The 19920-nt window shown below is 34.6% G+C and overlaps 1 pseudogene; it reads right to left on the bottom strand.

Annotated features, from left to right (window-relative positions):
* Window positions 1-437: 437 nt before the first annotated feature.
* On the bottom strand, window positions 438-3288 carry LOC120172206 (annotated as a pseudogene).
* Between the last annotated feature and the right edge of the window lie 16632 nt (window positions 3289-19920).

The following is a 19920-nucleotide window of genomic DNA, read 5'->3' as shown; positions in this document are numbered from 1 at the left end:
AAAATTCAAAGGGTTGAACCAAAAATATAAATAAACCATATTCCCTAGATCAAAAATATTAAATAGTACAAGTACTATAAGTGAAAATAACCCTTAAACAATATTAAGTACTAAAATAAAATAACCAAAAACATAGAGGACTAAACAATAATTAAACATATGTAAGGCAATGAATAAAATAAAAGATTTACAAATGTCATGGCCAAATTGAAATATTAAGATAATATCATAACACACTCAATCAGTGACTAAAATAAAATAATTACAAATATAGTGACCAAAGTCAAATATTAACAGGAATTACGTAACATATAATAATATGACTAAAACGTAAATACTAAAATATAAGTGCTCAAAGTCAAATAAAGTAACTTTCTTTAATGACCAAAATAGAAGTTTACAAGCCACAGAGGACCTAAATGGCTATAATACCCAACCCCAAAAACACATTGAAGATCCCCTTAAACGACGCCGTTTTGCATTTGGTATTTAAATCCAAAAATCAGACTTTCTTTTCTCATCTCCCTCATTTGGTTTCATTTCTAAAAATGATGAGAGAGAGAGAGAGTTGAGAACTCTCTCAACTTCCCTCGTCGGGGAAGAAGGAGATGGTCGCCGCCATCGGAGCTCACGACGATTGAAGAAAGCCAAAAGGCTCCAAAAGCCTCCCCTTTTCACCCTCTACCCAAAACCCAACCTACTTTTGCCTAAAAACCACCCTAGACTTACCTTTCGAAAAATTTGGAAAATGACGGCCTTTGGTGTTCCTAACTGGATCCGAACTCAAGTAAACCCTTCTCTCTTCTCTTCTCTCCTTTTTTTCTTTTTTCTTTTGATCTCCCTCCCCCTTTTTTTTTCTTTTGTTCTCTCGTTAAATTTTATTGTTCCCGAAGGCTTTCTGTTTTTCTCTCTTTTTTCCTTTGAAACCCCCAATGGAATCTCTAAATCTTCTCCCTCTTTTTATTTGATCTGTGATGACTTGATATTGTCACCGAGGAGATCTCCTCGTGAAGATATTTTAGATTTGCTCCAAATTGTTTAATGGGTTTGTTGATGGAAAGCTCCGACTTTTGGTCACTGTTGATGAGAGTGGAGGCTCTGAGACGATCGACAACATCATCATCAACATTCAGGCGGCGACAGTCTACGAGGGTTAGGGTTTCAGACCCTAGGTGAGTCGGGTCGGGTCAGATCAGATTCGGGTCGGATCTTGGGTTGCTAAGTGGCTTCAGGTCGGGCTCCTCTTGACCTGGGAGCAAACAATAAGGGACCTGGTGAGAAAAGCGAAACAACTCTTCTCTTGGAATCATCCACGTTTTACTCTGATCGCAATGCTTTTGAAACACGGTCTTGAACCCAGGGACCTTTTGGAGCAACAGCAACACCGGTTTGCTCATTGTAATCTTCGAGCACTTCAACCATGTCATAACTGTGTATCACTTCATCAGGTGTAAGCTCATTCCAATCATTGGACCAGTTGCTATAACGAGCCCAAACATCTCCCTTCCTCGGATATATTCAAATTGCTCCTTTCCAGCTTTTTGACCACTTCACCCTGTGCGAGAACAAATTGAGAGATGTATTAACTTCATATTTGCCTATCCAGAAATCCCCACTAGTTTTGTAAAGCCTGAATCAATCCAGTTTAGCGGAGCTAGTTCTGCGTTGCTTTTAGAATTAAGCCAACTCATCCGCATTTTGCAAGGTTTTAATAACATCACACTGTGAATCATTGCATAATAACGAGGCATCCCGTCATCATCATCATAAGCAGCCCAAACATGGTTCTCGCCGAACGACTTTTCAGTACGATCCTGGTCAAAATCGTGAAAATCTGGATCTGGAACATTCATGGACATTGGATCAAGTTCCTTTGAAGCAGGATTGACATTAGAATCATCAGTATAAGACCTTTTAGGCTCAATGCTAGACTTGATACCAACACACTTCATGGATTCGTGTGCATCATGTTTCATACTTGGGGCAGCTTTTCCGTTTCCTTCATCATTATCGTTTATCCCCTCGTCAAAAGCCTTTGATTTATTTGAACCAGCTGATACAGAAGCCGGTTCCCGTGAATTTAGTTTCTTGTTGATTTCTTTCTTAGCCAATTCCATCAGAATATTCCGTATTCCCAGCTGTGAAGGCTGCTTTATGCTATTAGTTCTAGACATTCCTGAAGTATTTTCGAAACCACTCTTTTGAAAACCAGAAATGGTACAATCTCGATTTCATCTATGTGCCTCTTCTTAGGTCTGTGTTTCTTTGCCGCAAAACTAGAAACAGAAACTGAGGACCCAGTACCTAAACCTGCATCGATTTTCTGAGAAAGATGACATTTCATCTGCAAGTTTTTGCCTCTCGTGTATCAGTCTGTGATTCGTTGTGTCCACTCTTTAATGTTTCACAGGCAGAATGAGAAACACCGGTAGCTTCATTGGTGAAAGAAGCTGGTGAAGACACATTTATGTTACTTCCCGATCTAGGGAACCCGTCTTTTTCAGAAATTTTTGTAGATATACCAGAAAATCTCTCCTGTCCATCATTACGAGCCTCGCGAAACTTTTGTTGCTGCATGAAGTCGGAAAATGGAGTATACTTACTTCTGGCATTTATAGCAGGGGCTGGTGTCTCAACAGGGAAAAAGTGTGTGCGGCAGTTGATACAAGGAAGATTTGCGTTGATGTAAACCCTAGAGTACTCGAAATGCATCTTACAGGGATTACAGGTTGTCCAAAAGGTGTCATTTCTCACTGTGCGAGGAGCAGGCCTGGAATAAGTAGCACCGTTCCAACCACTGGTGTTTGAAATATTCTAGTCGGAGAAATTATGGAAACCATTATGACTAGTCGTCGCTGATGACAATGATTTCCCATGAAAAACATAACTGCCCCTCAAGTTCCGTTTCTGGTTATAAGCGATTCTCTTCGCTTTATCAGACAACAAATTCCAAGCTTGAGATAAAATTTTGAAAGCCCCATCTGCACCTACAGATTTATTTTTTTCGGGATGAAGAAAAAGAGCCAGCTTCCTGTAATGTTTTCGAATTCCTCATCAGCAAATGGTTGAACAGCAAGCACCCTGTACCAGTCGACATCTCCATTGATCTTTTTATCTGCGGATATGTACACATCGAGAGTTGCAAGCAACTGAGGAAGACCATCAAGCTCGGGATACAAGTTTTGAGCCTTCAAAGCAAATCTTTTGGCACCAACAGTATCCATCTCCACTAGTTTTTTTCTCAGCGAGCTCTTTAGCTCTGATAGCCTCGTCTTTGTTACATTACATTTTAGTCATGCCGGTGCCTCTCTGCCCGCCGCAGGCTGCTTGCTGTCTCGTTCTTCAATATCTGATTTGTCATCAAATACAATATCAGAACAGATTCTAACATTAAAAAACTAAATCTAAGATTTTACATGCATAGAAGGTAGCAATTAGTTGCAAAAGACACCTAATGTTATTTAACCCAATATAAGGAAACTCCATCAGCAGAAAAGGAAAATAATAACAACGAAATCTTTTCGGATTGCAACTTGACTAATAAGTAAAAACGAAAAACAAAAACACCAACTTGGGATTAATCAATCTCCATAAGTTCCAAAGACCCATTACTGGCGAAAATGTGCGGGAAGGTCATTTGCTTCGAACTCAATAAACTTGAACTTTACAGATTTGAAAACAATACACACTCTGCATATAAAAAGTGGAAAAAGAGTGGTGTCATTGCAAGTAACAAATACAAATAAAACGCGCTAATGAGCTCTACCAAATTCCAATAACTCTTTGACAAGGGATCTATTTGCTAAAATGGTAAAACACATAGGAAGGTAATTCGAATTTCCAAAAGAAGCATACACCAAAGTCGGAATCAAACACATTGCGCAAAATGCTTTCTATCCAAGGAAAGAAGTTAACTCGAGTATCAAACTTTGGAAATAGCTAAACAGATTCAGACGCAACAAACTGCATAACTGCAGCAACTAGCAATGCACGAGATAGTCGTCAACTAAAACCTAGGAACTAGAGCATCAAAATTTTAACATTAGCAAAGTATATTTGGAAATAACACACATTGCAGGAAAAATGTAATGAATGGCGAATTATTAGTTGAAGGAAGACAAAATGCATTGGGATCATTTGTTTTAGATCTGAACAAACTCGAGTACTGAACTTTTCGAAAAAAGCGAACGGGAGAACATTCATTTAACACCATGGCATACTCCAATACCGAATTCTCAAAGCAAACGTAATGGATTTCAAAAACACATTGCAGAGAACGGCATTGAAATGCTGTAAGGTTAACGAAATATCACAAAAATGAAACAAAAACTTGGAATCCATCAAGTTACAGATTCTAATGGAATATCGTTTTATCCCAACAAAAAATTCTTCAAGAAACTAATCATATCATAATTCAGTTTTTAGGCTAGAAAAAAACAGAATTCTCGGTGAACTTTTCAAGATTTCACTTCAAACAACAAAACCAAACATCATTGAAGTTAAATCCAATCCACATTGAAAGAATGAACACAATTTAAATACCAAACCCACAAAAAATTAAAAACAAAATCAAGTTCATCGATTAGAACAATTCAGCAGTCTTTGAGATGGCCAGAAAACTCCAACCAACAGTTACAGATTTCATATTCAAATTTGCCGTAATTTAGTAATTATTAATCTGAAAAAGAAAAACCTAAAAATTCTCTATCAGAAGTACACAATAAATGGCTTTGAAAAGAATCCCTAAAGAGTTGCATGAAAAAAAAAAGAGTACGCTAAAACATGCAAAAAGGAGGGGAAAGTTACCCATTTAATAGAGAATTCAACATGAGACGAGGCATTGATGAATCCCCAGTTTCAATTACTTTTTACCTAGAAGATTAAATATTAATAAATAGAACAAATTTCCCCAAAACCTAAATTTTGAGAATTTTCTTAGTTTCTGTGAAAGAAAAGAATTTTCTTAATAATATTAATTATTTATGGAATATGAAAGGAAAAACCTAACCATTTAATGTATTATAAAACCCTAACTATGGTTAATTTTTAACTTTGATTAATAGGCACATCGACATATGTCGATTTGCTGAGTAAATAAAAATTTATCGAATTATTATAAAATAATTATTGTAATATTATAATAGTATAATTTTTTTTTTATAAATATAATGATTATTCTATACTAATTTTATAAATTTTAATGATCATTTTGTAATATTTTAATAAAAATTTAATTATTATTTTATAATAATTTTATAAATTTAATAATTTTTTAAAAATTAAATAATCAAGGTAATACTTTAAATATAATTCAATGATCTTTTAAATTTTACTTTTTTTTTAATATAAACCATATTTCATGCATTTCAGAAAATATCAAAAGTTACAATGGCAACAATACATGGAGGAGTCCCATTCTTTAAGTATAAAGGTTGAGCGGCCGTTGGCACAAAGTTAGCTAAAGCATGTGTCGCTTCGATAGCCTCCGGCAAGTATGACATATAGAAACGCAGGAATGAGAATCAAGCAACTGTCAGGCTTCAGAAAGATAGAAGTGCAGCACGAAGCAATTAGAGTGATGATTCTGCAGTTGTTGAATCACGTTAAGAGTGTCGCCCTCGACCAAGACGCGAGGGAACTCTATTTCGACTGCAATTCGACTGGAAACGCACGACTGGAATGACGATACCATTACAATCGCGAGCCAAAAAACCCATTGTTGGAGTTCTAAACCGTCGCGGACTAGCACCATCAACATTAACCTTTATAGTACTGTAGACACTATATTTTATCCGGGACTAGATTTTAGTTTGTTTTGTTGCATATGTGTACACGTGGAGTATAACTATATATATATAGAGAGATGTAGATATTGATTATAATTAAACTAAGCATAAATTTATTTTTCTTTTAAATCCATATACCCATTAAAAATACAACCAAGCCCAATTTAAATGACCTAACAGGCCCACGTGTGAGGACCCAAGTGAGCTACGATTTCCATCTTTTCTCCTCAGCTACCGTTCATCTTATACTGTTTGATATGGACCTCATCCAATGGTCCAGATCGATGTACAACTAGGTTTTTCAAAACCCTATTGAAGCGTCCAAGTTGATAACGCCTACCGTCGCTACCAAGAGGGAATCCTCGTTTTCCAGTCGCGCCGATCATCAAGCAATCACCAGCGCCAAACTAAGACTTGACAACTCGCTGGAAATCTAGAGCATTTATTACAACCCATGCGCAACCGGTTCCCTCATCAGACCACCGCATGCAAGACAAAAACAAAAAGGGAAATGAGAAGAAATATACAGAAAAAGAGCTTCTTTTCTATTTTGTTTTCAATATATAGGGGGGTTCTATAAAATCTCCTCTGAAATGTGTAAAAAAGGCATTCGAAAATTAATAGAATCAAGAAACCATTCGAAATTAATACAACCCAAAAATTAGATTCAAAAAGCAACAATCCATTTCTCAGAGGTATTTTTCACATTTCACATGCAAATTTTTTTCTTCTTTCGAAATAAGAAACAAAACGAAATAAAATAGATCTTTTTTACATTCAATTTTAGGGTGTGTTGTCGGTCAGAGAACATCAGAGAGGCAAAGCGTCTCCTTTAAGGGTCTCGGGCGGCGGATGTCCAAAGGTAGGGACTTTTCGGTAGGTAGGAGTCTTTTTGTTTACTCTTTCTAGAAAGGTGTTTAGGTTAGGGATTTTGAAAAGGTGTAGCTTTGGTTATTTTAGGGTTACGTCGGTTAGATCGACCACCGGTAGTGGTGGCCGAGAGGCAAAAGTTCACCGATCTACGATGATGTTTAAGGTGTTTGTGGTTTTGGCCGTGGGTTTCTCTTAGGGCTAGGAGATGTTTTGGTTCTTTTAGGTCTTGGTTTAGGGCTTAGGTTAAAGAGGAAGGTTTGGGGGGTTTATCGAAGTGGGGTTCGACAATCGATCTACGGTGGCCGACCGATTTTTTAGCTTTGAAGAGGGAGGTCGACGAGAGGAAATGAAAGGAAAAGAGAGAGTTTGGGAGAAAAAAAGATGAAAAATGACTAGGTTACCCAAAATGGTTAAAAATGTGTATATATATCAAAGAAATTGGAAAATCACGTTTAAGCCCTCCTATTCTTGTCATGTTTTTACATTTCGGCCACCAAACTGTTGCATAAAATCAAGTTGAAGTCCCACTAGTATTGTTGCGCTTTTACAAAATGGTCCCCGAATCTCTGCATTTTTTATTTATTTTATTTTCAACACTCTATCTTCATTAATTTCAATTTAGTCACTAATCATTTATATTTCATGTTTTATTTATTATGATTTATGCTCTTTATTTTTGATCATTTTATTTTAGTCACTAACTTACTAACATTCTAACATTTATTTTATCATTCGAACTAACATTCTAACTTTTATTTATTTTTTCTTACTAACATACTAACTTTTTATTTTTATTGTTCTTGCTAACTTACTAACATTTTATTTTATTGCACAACCTAACCCGCTAATTTTCTAACATTCGAATATTCAACGACCTTGCGGTGACCCGCCCTGGGGGACAACCCACATTATTTATGGTCAGGGTTAAACGGTTAAAAACAATCCCCTAACTTTTAAATTCATGCTATTTATTACTGTTTTTATTTTATTTATTTTTTCAGCACTTTAAATTCCAGTATTTTTTTTTCTTACCTTTAATTTTGTTGCATTTTATTTCAGTCCCTTTAATTTCCAGCATTTAATTTTTTTGTATTTGCATTTAAGCATCTTAACTTACACTTCATTTTATTTTAGTCATTGATCTTGCTTGTGATATATTTACATCTAATGCCTATCTTTTCACTATTTACATTTCAACCTTATTTATTTATCCTCTTACTTGGCTGGTATTTTAATTTTGGTTGTTGGTTTAGAAAGTTTGCATGTTGGTCCCTTGTTTATACTAGTAGAGTACCAATGTTTGAATCGTATTTTAGATTCGAAACCGAACTTAATTATCTTTATTATCGCTACCTTTTTATGCATACATCTATATTATTATTCAAACTTTATTTTTTTATATATAAATCATCATTTTTTGTTATATATATAGAAAAGATAAATTTTTGTTGTGAGGGAGATCTATGAAGACATCTCCCAACTACAAGGGAAAGTGTCTTTTGAAGTCTTTAAGCACAAAAGGTTTTTTGTATTCGATAGTCTTCTTTGTTTTACATTTTTTATTTTATTATTTTCTATCTCGTTCTATTTTTGTTTTGTTTTATTTTTTTATTTGATATAAAAAATGTGAGGCAATGTAATTTTGTGAGGGGAATCTATGGAAAAGTCTCCTAACTACAAAGGAAGTGCATTCCCGAGGATTATTCGCACAAAAAACATTTTTTTATCTGAGCATTTCAAGAAATTTAATAGAATACTATACACTTTTAAAGTGTATCATTCCATAAAATTAAAGAAACACATTTTGTAAGGGGAATCCATTAAAAAGTCTCCCAACGATAAAGAAAGTGAATTTTCAATGATTGTTCGTACAGAATAATGTGATTTCTCTTATAAAAATAATAATATTTTTTTGGAATAAATAAACAACTTTCTTATGTAAAAATATATTTTGCGCTCTTTAATTTTTTTGTACCTGCATTTATCATTTGTCATCAAATTTTTATTTTCTTATTTGCAAAACAACGTTGTTTTCTATTTTTGAAAATTGACATATTTTTAAATAAATTCGAATGAATAGAAGGATCATAGTTTAAATATATTTTGGAGTTTGTAATTCACAATATTTAAACATCATATAATTGTTTAGGTACCAAAATTTGGGCGTTGTGGGGGTGCTTACCCTTCCCCACACGTAATCGACTCCTGAACTCTTAAAAATAAATTTTTGGTGAAACCTAAACCATTTTTTCATCTTTTAATGATTTTTCTGAACTCATTAAAAAGGATATTTTGGGTATTTGACCTACATAACTTAAAGGTTGGTGGTGACTCCAAAACCAAATTGTTTCAAAATTATATTTCATCGCCTTCCCTGGATTAAATTTTTTAAGTCTAACGAATCCCCGTGGGAGACATTATAACAGCTTGTCGACTCCACCGGGGACTTAGAGAGTCAGGTTTTAAACGATTATACGTTGTTTTTATTGTTGGGAATTACAAACTTAAATTGTATTTAATTTATGATCTTTTTGTTTATTTTGAGTTTCAACATATCATGCATTATTATATTTTTAACTAATTGATTTTTGATTTTAGTGGTCTTTAGATTTGAACAAATTTTTGGAACTTGTGAAAGTGTTGTATTTTGTCGTGTTTTTAAACGTTTGTGAGTTTAAGTCTAATGATATAAACAAGGAAAATATGCAATGGAAAATGGTATGAACAGATCGAGAAAAGTATGGTCAAGACAAGAAAAATATGCAAAGGTAAACAAATAAAAGTTGTCAAGGCTAAAGTTATCAAAACTCTGTAAATAGACAGGAAACCTCTAACAATCAGACTTCTAACGGGGCACTTGGGTTGGATTTGCTACGATGATAAGTTATTTTATGCTAAGAATGATTTGGTATGCTATGCTTAGGCTGCCCGACAGGATTACTGAGTATTCTTAGATAGATGCTATGGTAATACTACTCGGCGTGAGCTACAACCCTTGGTTTGTCAGATTATTGTTGTAGCAATACCTCTCAATGTGAACTATAGTCGTTGTCTATCCTACTCAAGCATTTATCACTTTTAGTCGATTGAAACCCTCTTCTTATCTCTAAGGTAGACAAGTTAGAACATCACCATCCCATATTTATTCCATTGTTCACGTAGATCTATCATAATTCTCTCGAATCTAAGAATCAATTTCTAGAAAAACGACAATCTCTCGAAAACTCTTTCAAGGTCTAGAAATATTTCACCTAGGCACCAGGCAATCTCTCGAAGCTCTTACAGTGTCAAGGCAAAAGGTTAAAACAATGAACAAAACAATATTTAACAAAAATATACTTAATCATTCATTAACGGTAATATAAAATATCATCCAAGTATTCCCAACACCAAATAAAATAATTCATGGTGTGGTTAACATCATCCCAAAAATATTCATTAAGTACAAGCCCTTAGAAAAATAAAACATGAAGAACAAGAGGAAAAAAACTCCCAGAACAGATCTCTGTTGTAACATCAGACCACCACCATGGCTGCTCCAACGCACCAGCCTCTCTCGAGGGTCTGGCCGCTACCTCGGTAAAGCCTGGATATGGAGGGCACCAAGAACGGACGAGTGAGGGCGGTGGAAAAAGGACGTTGTGACCGGCTTTTTCCAAACATGGGGAATTTTCTCTGTATGATTCTCCCCTCTCCTCTTTTTTGGTAGTTGTGACTGGGTATTTATAATGGGAATTTCCCTAGAGTTTCTCACATCATTAAATGCCCCCTAAATAACCGTTTTTTCTTGTTCAGCTATAAATGGAAAGGTGGCTGGCTGTTGTCAGAATTTTGGGGTATTTCTTACACGTGAGGTCAATCAGGAAGCTAATAGGTGACGTCAGCAGTTTGTCAGATTCGCGTCAGACTTATAATATTTTCCTTGCCTTGGCAAAGAAAATATGTTCTTCACTGTCTTCGTCTTATGTGTTCCATTGGCCCTATCAAATTAATTTGTGTCGGCAAATAAATTTTTCCTCAGACATTTCCTGCATCATCACAATCAACAAACAACCTTTCTCATTAGCAGCATCAGTTTAATCAAATAAACTTTGCCTCCGCAAAACTTATCCACCACATGAAAATATGTCCTAAATGCAACTATATGAAGCTAAAATGCTATGTAAATAGCTTTTAGACAATCAATAACTTAAGTAAAAAGACCTAAAATACAGTCTTTATATGGAGTTATCACCCTCATTAATGAAATCGATTGGATGATTTTTGTTACCTTTCTGGCATAAGCAATATACATATAAAATTTTGATTAATAATGGTATCATATAAAAAAAGATTATTATGCCTTACTCGGAGAAGAGTTCGAGGGTACGAGAATTTCAAAACAGGCGTCCAACAGGAAACATATATGAGCAAAACAACTTTTATCAATCGGAACATAAAAAAAACAGCTTACGCAAGTAAAAAGAGATCAGTCAAAAGAGCGATCTTATTCGGGCTTCACCCTACCAAGAAAAATAAAAAGAGATCCTAAATCAGAGGTTGTACCATACACAATCTTACCCTGTCAATTTCGAGATGAATTTGACATTTTTTTAATCAAGGGGATTAGAAAGGTAATCATATCTGGAATCCCAGACAACAGAAATAGAAAACCCTGACGGTTTTAATCAAGAGTAAATCACCGAAAGCCGATGAAATTCCGTTCTTTGGAACTTGATTGTACCAAAATTACACTGAACATTTATACATTACATCAAATTCACATTAGATCATTTTTAGGACATGCATAAAAGCAAGGCATTTGATCTTTTGAATAGAATCTATGAAGATTTATCTCACTACCAAGCATAGAGAATCAGTTAGAGTCAATTTTGACTCGATCTCCTCACCACGAAAGAGCAATGTCATCACCAGGTTTAACACCAAATCATTTGAGACCATATCTCCTCAACACGAAGGAGCAGCGTCACTCAAAACGCAATCACCTACGGACAATTAGATTTCCTCATCACGAAGGAACAATATTGTCTTCATGATCACCACTATCCAAGCATGACCAGCTATCCTCAACACGAAGGAACAACGTTGGCAACAAGCTTGATATCCTCTTATGAGGAGTCAAATCATTGAAACACAACTAGTCATCCTCACCACAAAAGAACCATGTCGTTAGTAAATGTATTATCCCCATATGAGAGATTGAATCGTCAAAATATGACCAAACTCCTCAGAATGAAAGAAAAATGTCATTTTTTGAAATGGCAAAGGGATTGATCCTCAAAATCAAAACAATCAGAGAGACGGGAAAAATTAGTGTCTTTTCCCTATTCTCGTTACACGATAATGGGCAAAGAGGGGCAGCTGTAGACACTATATTTATCCGGGACTAGATTTTAGTTTGTTTTGATGCATATGTGTACACGTAGAGCATAACTATTAGTATATATATATATATATATATTGATTATAATTAAACTAAGCATAAATTTATTTTTCTTTTAGGTCAATATACCCATTACAAATGCAACCAAAACCCAATTTAAATGGCCCAACAGGCCTACCTGTGAGGACCCAAGTGAGCTAGGGTTTTCATCTTTTCTCCTTAGCCTCCGTGTTGAGTTAATCGGATGACGAAATTGGCCAAGAGGGGGGTGAATTGGCAATAAAAATTTTGTGGAAGCTTTTGCAGAAAATTGAAAGTAATTGCACAGCGATTTACAGTGGTTCGACTTTCTCAAACAAAGTCTACGTCCACTACCTTAGCTATCCACACTAAGGATTTTCCAACAAATTCACTAATTTGTTTTTTCTTTTGAGGCCAAAGAGATAACCTTACAATTCCCTCAAGAGTATACCCCAACTCTTGAGAACACTCTTTTCTCAAAGAGAAGATTACAAATTTGCAAACTTACAAGAAAACCTCACAAGGTAAGATGTTTGCACAATTCTAGAACAAGAAAAGAACACTCAAAGAAAATTACAAATGAGCACAATAAGTGTTCTTTGAAAGCAAAATGAATATTGAATGAAAATTGGCTTGAATTGCACAAACTTTGTGTTTGATGCTTTCTCTCTTGTTTCTCTATGATTTTCTTGCTGATCAAGGGCTTCAGAACTTGTTTAAATACACCTTGGATCAATTCTGAACGTTGGGGATGATTAGAGAAGATATTATAGCCGTTTTAGTGTGAAAACATTTAATAAAACAGCTTGGAGCGTGGGGGGAATCGGTTCCCCTCATAGGGAATCGGTTCCCTAAGTGTAAAATTCAAATATTTCGACCGTTGTACAAGGGGGGAATCGGTACCCCCTTGGGGGGAATCGGTTCCCTCCGAGCATTCTGGAAATCTCGGAGCCAAATCATTCAGGGGGAATCGGTTCCTCCTATGGGGGGAATCGGTTCCCTCTGAGCAATATGGAATTTTTGGCTTTAAATTGGTTCGAAATACTTTGTAAAATTATTTTGAAATTGTTTTATTATTAAAACTTAATTTTACACTTAAGTAAGGATTAAAAATGATTTTTGAAATATTTGGAGTAATGTTTTGATATTCGAATAGTTATATCGAATATACTTAGAAAATCATTTGGAAAATCTTAAAATCCATTTAACTTAATTTGTTATATCGAAATATCAAAATGTTTCAACAATCTCCCCTTTTTGATATAACAAAACATTTTAGTAATTTTAAGATTTTTGAAATCAAGTTTTGAAATTACTCCCCCTTACTTTAACACTTCTTCAATTTATTATATAAAACATTTAACACTTCTCCCCCTTTTTGTTAAATCAAAAAGACATTGTAAAACAAGGTTTTGAAATCATTTAGCCAATTGATTTATTAATTATAAGCTTAAGCTGCTAAGATCACAATCAAGAGAGAGGTTAGCCATTAGTTTCATCAATATTCATAAATAATGTGATATGGCAAAAATTTGTCATATTGCTAATGATGATGCAAAAATGAATAAAACATATAAGTTCACACTATTCATAAATCTAAAATCCAACAATCCATAAAATCAAACAATCCAAAATATTGAAACAATATTCATTTTGTTCAAAGTTTTAAAGCTAAACATAAAATCAAGCATCCGGATCGGTAGGAGGAAAACGGGCTCGCATAGCAGCCATTTCATGAGTTAGTTCATTGATACGAGCGTTGGTAGATTCATTGTTTGCACACATCTCCCGAAGAATCTCTAATTGTTGAGCTCCTATTGTGGATAAATGAGACTCTATAGAGGAAAAGCGTGAGTCCATGGTAGCGTATCGGAAATCGAATGTCTCCATAAAGGATTGAAAATATGGAGGCATTTGATGCGTTTGTTGTGCTTGCTCCTCGGGCTGCTCTTCAGGCTGATCAGGCTCATCTTCGGCTTCATCAATATCTTGCATTAATTGCTCAAGCTCGGGATCTTCGTCACCTTCGGGTGGAGCTTGTGAAGAACTAGCTCCCGGAGTAGAAGATCGAACCCATTCACCGGTTTCTTTGTTCTTTACCCATCCCGCTCTCGTTAAGGAAAGAAGATTTATTTGTTTCTTAAGAGGAAAAACGACATCTAGACCGACTCTAAGCCCAGCTTTGGAAAACAGATTACTCAAAAAGCAACCGTAAACTAGAGATGAACAGTGTTTCTTGTTAGGAACAAGATTTACGGTTTCAACAATTTCAGCAAAAATAATCTGAGGTAGGTTAATTTTAATACGGTTTTCGAAACAATGTAACCACCAAAGATCCAAAGCTCTAAGAGTAGAATAACGACCTCCGGATGGTCGAAACCACCAAGAAATCATTAGATGAAGAAAACGCTCATGTAGGTCTAAGACACTCGCACTATCTCTTCTTTTATAACGAGAACCTAAAATTTGTTTTTCATTCGAAATACCATCATTATCTAATCCAAATGTATTGGCTATATATGCGGGTCAATATATAAGAATTGTCCTAGGAGGTAGGAACGAATTCCTATGGTTTCGGTTTCAGCTTGGTTTTTAACACATACGACATTAGAGTAGAATATACGAACAAGTTGATGGTAAACGATGGGTTCAAGATCAAATAGTTTATCAAATTTCCATTCTTGTAAAATGGGAAGATATTTAAAATCGATAGCTAACATAGCTTGACGAGAAGGAATACGTTCTTCCCGGATTTTGTAAGAATCGAAATATTGATAATACCAAAATCGGTGATTTCTAGACCCAGGATGATTAAAACACGAATTTGAATAGTCAAGTTAGGATCAGTGGGATTGGGATTAGAAATGGAATAGAAGGAGGATTTGGAGGTGGATTTGGTTGACGACTAGAACGACTAGATGAAGACCTAGGACGTTTAGGATTTGACATGGTGAAGGAAATCGGAATAGATAGAATAACCTGCAATTTTAAAACAAATGTATGCAACTCAATTAATCCCAAAACTCAATTGAGTCCTCAATATTTCAAGGTTCTCTAAATCAATCCTAATGGGCAAAGTTTTTGAGAAACTTTTGAAAATATGGTTTGAGAACAATATATGTATAGTTTTCATAATAACAACATAATTTAATCAAAACACAATAATTTGAAAAATAACACATTTTTTTTATTTCGAAAATAAAAAAATTTGAAAAATTCTTGTGTTTTTGATGAAATTAGTTGTAACATCTAGTTTCTAATCACTAAATAATCAATGCCCGATCACTATTTCAACCTAGAACTAATTGAAACTAATCCTATGTTCAAAAATAATGAAATAAAGAGTTTAGAAAAATTTACCTTGAAAGATGAAGATTGAGGGGATTTAGATGTTGTTTGCACGATTTTAATGATTCCAACAGGTTTAGAAGATGATTTATGAAGCAAATCCGATTAATATTGTTGATTTGAGGCAAAAATGGAGATTTGAGAGATTAGAGGGGAGAAACGGCGCGAGAGAGGAAGAGGGTTTTTGAGATTTTGGGTTTGTTCTGCCCGATTTTAGCAGAACCCCAGGGGGTATCGATTCCCCTGTGGGGGGAATCGGTTCCCCTTCAAAGGAGGAATCGGTTCCCTCAGGGGGGGATCGATTCCCTCTGCACCAAAATGCTAAAATCCGATTTTTAAGCACAAAATGCTAAATTAATCTTTTCTAGTGGTATTGGCAACTCATATATCAAAAATTAATTATGTTCAAACAATTAAATTAATCTTTAATCGATTTTTGAACATAAAATTAATTTTCACTAAGAATCACAAACTCCCCCTAACTAATAGCAAGAATGCAATCAAAATTATTATTATAAGCATTTTCAAGATTTATTAAAAGTGCTAAAATTATTTTAAACACTTAGTGAAGATAGGTTGGTCAAACCTAATTCTCTCCTAAGTGTCCAAAATCTTTCCTTGTCTAAGGGTTTTGTAAAGATATCCGCTAATTGGTGCAAAGTATCAACAAATTCTAGAACTACATCTTCCTTAGTGACATGGTCTCTAATGAAGTGATGTCTTATTTCAATGTGCTTAGTTCTAGAGTGTTGGATGGGATTTTTAGTGAGACAAATAGCACTAGTATTGTCACACTTGATAGGAATGGTACCTACTTCAATTCCATAATCAAAAAGTTGTTGTTTCATCCATAAAACTTGTGCACAGCAACTACCAGCTGAAATATATTCGGCTTCAGTGGTAGATAATGCAACACAATTTTGTTTCTTTGAAAACCAAGAAATCAGCATATTTCCAAGGAATTGGCAAGTACGGAGGTGCTTTTCCTATCTAATTTGCATCCTCCATAATCCGCATCAGAAAAAGCATGCAAGCTAAAGCTAGAGTCTCTAGGATACCAAAGTCCTAAACTAGGAGTGTCCTTAAGGTATCTAAAGATCTCTTAACAGCTAGTAAATGTGATTCCTTAGGACATGATTGAAATCTAGCACATAAGCAAACACTAAACATAATGTCCGGTCTACTTGCAGTTAGATAAAGCAAAGAGCCAATCATTGACCTATATAATTTAACATCTACACATTTACCTCCTTCATCTAAGTCAAGCTTTGTTGAAGAGCTCATTGGAGTGTCATGAGGTTTCCCATTTTCCAGTCCAAACTTCTTGAGCATATCTTGACGTACTTAGCTTGATTAATGAAGATGCCATCTTTTCTTGCTTGATTTGGAGTCCCAGGAAAAATGAGAGCTCCCCCATCATGCTCATCTCAAACTCACTTTGCATTAGCTTAGAAAATTCTTGGCAAAGAATATCATTAGTAGAACCAAATATTATATCATCAACATAAATTTGAACTACTAATAAATCTTTACCTTATGCTTTAAAAACAATGTAGTGTCAACCTTCCCTTTTGAAAAACCCTTTTTAATTAAAAAATTGACAATCTTTCATACCAAGCTCTAGGAGCTTGTTTTAAACCATAAAGAGCTTTTGTCAATTTAAGAACATGATCCGGAAATTTTGAATCTTCAAAACCTGGAGGTTGTTCCACATACACTTCTTCCTTTATAATACCATTTAAAAATGCACTTTTAACATCCATTTGATATAATTTAAATTCATGAAAACATGCAAATGCTAATAACATTCTAATTGCTTCCATCCTAGCTACGGGAGCGTATGTTTCATCATAGTCTATGCTTTTCTTGAGTATAGCCTTGAGCAACAAGTCTAGCCTTGTTCCTCACTATATTACCACTTTCATCAAGTTTATTTCTAAAAACCCATCTAGTACCTACAGTAGATTTATACTAGGCCTTTCAACTAATGTCCATACTTTACTTCTCTCAAATTGATTTAATTCTTCTTGCATAGCCATAATCCAATGTTCATCTTTTAATGCTTCTTTGATGTTCTTAGGCTCTATGCATGAAATAAATGCAACATAATTACAGATATTTCTAAGAGAAGATCGAGTAGTTACCCTGATGGATCACCTATAATTTCACCATCCTTGACATAGTTGTACTCTCTTGGAAAAGATACTTCCCTTTCTTCAATGGTTGGATTCTCGAGGGGATCATGAGTTTCCTCATCTTTTGTTTCTTCCTTTGATGATGATTCTCCAACGTCATGTCTAACGTCATTTGCTTGTACAATACCTACATCATCATTAACAGAAGAATCCTTCCTCGGAAGGGGATTATCATCGAAAACAACATGTATAGACTCTTCTAAACTAAAGTTCTTTTATTAATACACGATAAGCTTTAGAATTTAAGGAATAACCCAGAAAAATTCCTTCATCACTTTTAGCATCAAATTTACCAAGGTTTTCTTTACCGTTGTTAAAACAAAACATTTACATCCAAAAGGATGAAAATAGCTAATGTTAGGCTTTTTATTTTGAGAATTTCATATGGAGTTTTCTTTAAAATTGGCCTAATCATTACTCGATTTACAACATAACAGCGGTATTTGTGGCTTCCGCCCAAAAATATTTTGGCAAATTATTTTCACAAAGCATGGTTCTAGCCATTTCTTCTAAAGTTCGATTTTCCTCTCAACAACTCCATTTTGTTGAGGGGTTCTAGGTGCTAAAAAATTGTGGCTAATACCATTAGAATTACAAAACTCAATAAATCCAAGATTTTCAAATTCAGTTCCATGATCACTTCTAACACTAGTGATAGAGTAACCTTTTCATTTTGGATTATTTTTGAAAATGTGATGAAATTTTCTAATGCTTCATCTTTAGTACTTAAGAATAGAACCCAAGTGTATCTAGAATAGTCATCTACCAAGACAAATGCATATTGTTTTCCTCCCAAGCTAGTAGTTCTAGTTGGCCCAAAAAGATCTAAATGGATCAATTATAATACTCTCTAGTTGATACATCATTAATAGATTTAAAAGAAACTCGTTTTTGTTTTCCTTTAGCACAAGCATCACAGATTTTATCATTATCAATTTAAGCTTAGGCAACCCTCGAACTAAATCACCTTGAATTAGCCATTGCAAAACACTCATACTAGCATGTCTAGTCTCCTATGCCATAACCAACTATCATGTTCATCCTTAGCAACTAGGCATAAATTAGTATATCAATAGAATCTAAATGCACCATGTAAATGTTTCCTATTCTATGACCAACAAGCATAATCCGATTAGATGCAATGTCAATAACTTTACAACCATTAATTCAAACAAGACATTGAATCCCTTATCGCATAATTGACTAATACTTAATAGATTTGCTTTAATCCATTCACATATAAAAAAATTTTAATTTGTATGGAAGAGGTATTACCTATTGTACCAATACCTTCAATGTGACCTTTTGAATTATCACCAAAAGTCACTTCTCCTCCACCGGCTTTTTTGACGTTAAGCTCTATAAACGGCTTTTGTCTCCGGTCATGTGTCTTGAGCATCCACTATCAAGGTACCATGAATTTGAATTTGTTTCCCGTGCCTTGTAGCAATGCTCCTTTCCTACAAACATAGATTAATTTTTGATTTTTGGTACCCAAATCTTTTGGGTCATATCATTAGTTTCCAAAATCCTAGTTCCCTAGGTATCCATTTGTGTAGGATCTTTATCTTTAGTAGGTAATGAGTCCTTTAGGAACCCATATACTTCTAAAGATTTTACATTTAAGGTTCGTTGAGGATTTCTATGATTGTAGTTTCTAAAATCTTTTCTAACAAAGTTGGATTTGAATTTTTCTCCTTTTTCAAAACGTTTTGTTCCAACTTTATCAAAAGAAGTTTTAAGATCATCATTTTCTTTTGATGATCATCATTGACCTTTGAAAGTAAATTTTGCAAATCTAAATTTTCTTTTCAAACTCTTCTAGTTGATTTGCAAATCTTTGATTTTACTTTCAAGATCATTGTTGGTTTTGGATGAGTTTATTCATTTTTCAACTTTGAAACATCATTTTTATATTTTAAAATAATTTCTCATAATCCGAAGCCAACCCATTATTCCTCTAATAGCTCATCATAAGATAAATCATCAAAATCAGATGAGTTAGAGGTTACCTTAGAATTTCCCAAATGCCATTAAGCACAAGTTGCTACTTCTTGTTCTTCTCATCGGAACCTTCTTCATCGCTCCATGTAGCCACATGAGCTTGTGCTTATTCTTTGATTGACCCTTCTTTCAATTGTGGGCAATCATATTTGACATGCCCTGGTTTTTTGCATCATAGCAAATGATCGGGTCCTTCTCTTTTGGTTCATCTTTGAGGCCTTCATTTCGTTGAATTTTCTTCCTCGGTAAGGTCTCATCATTTTTCTGAACGTTTGGCAAATAATGCCATTTGGCAAATAATGCCATTTCC

The sequence above is a fragment of the Hibiscus syriacus genome, unplaced genomic scaffold (genome assembly GCF_006381635.1).
Source record: "Hibiscus syriacus cultivar Baekdansim isolate YM2019G1 unplaced genomic scaffold, ASM638163v2 tig00111847_pilon, whole genome shotgun sequence".
Classification (NCBI taxonomy): Eukaryota; Viridiplantae; Streptophyta; class Magnoliopsida; order Malvales; family Malvaceae; genus Hibiscus; species Hibiscus syriacus.
This window is presented reverse-complemented; position numbering and strand designations above follow the sequence as displayed.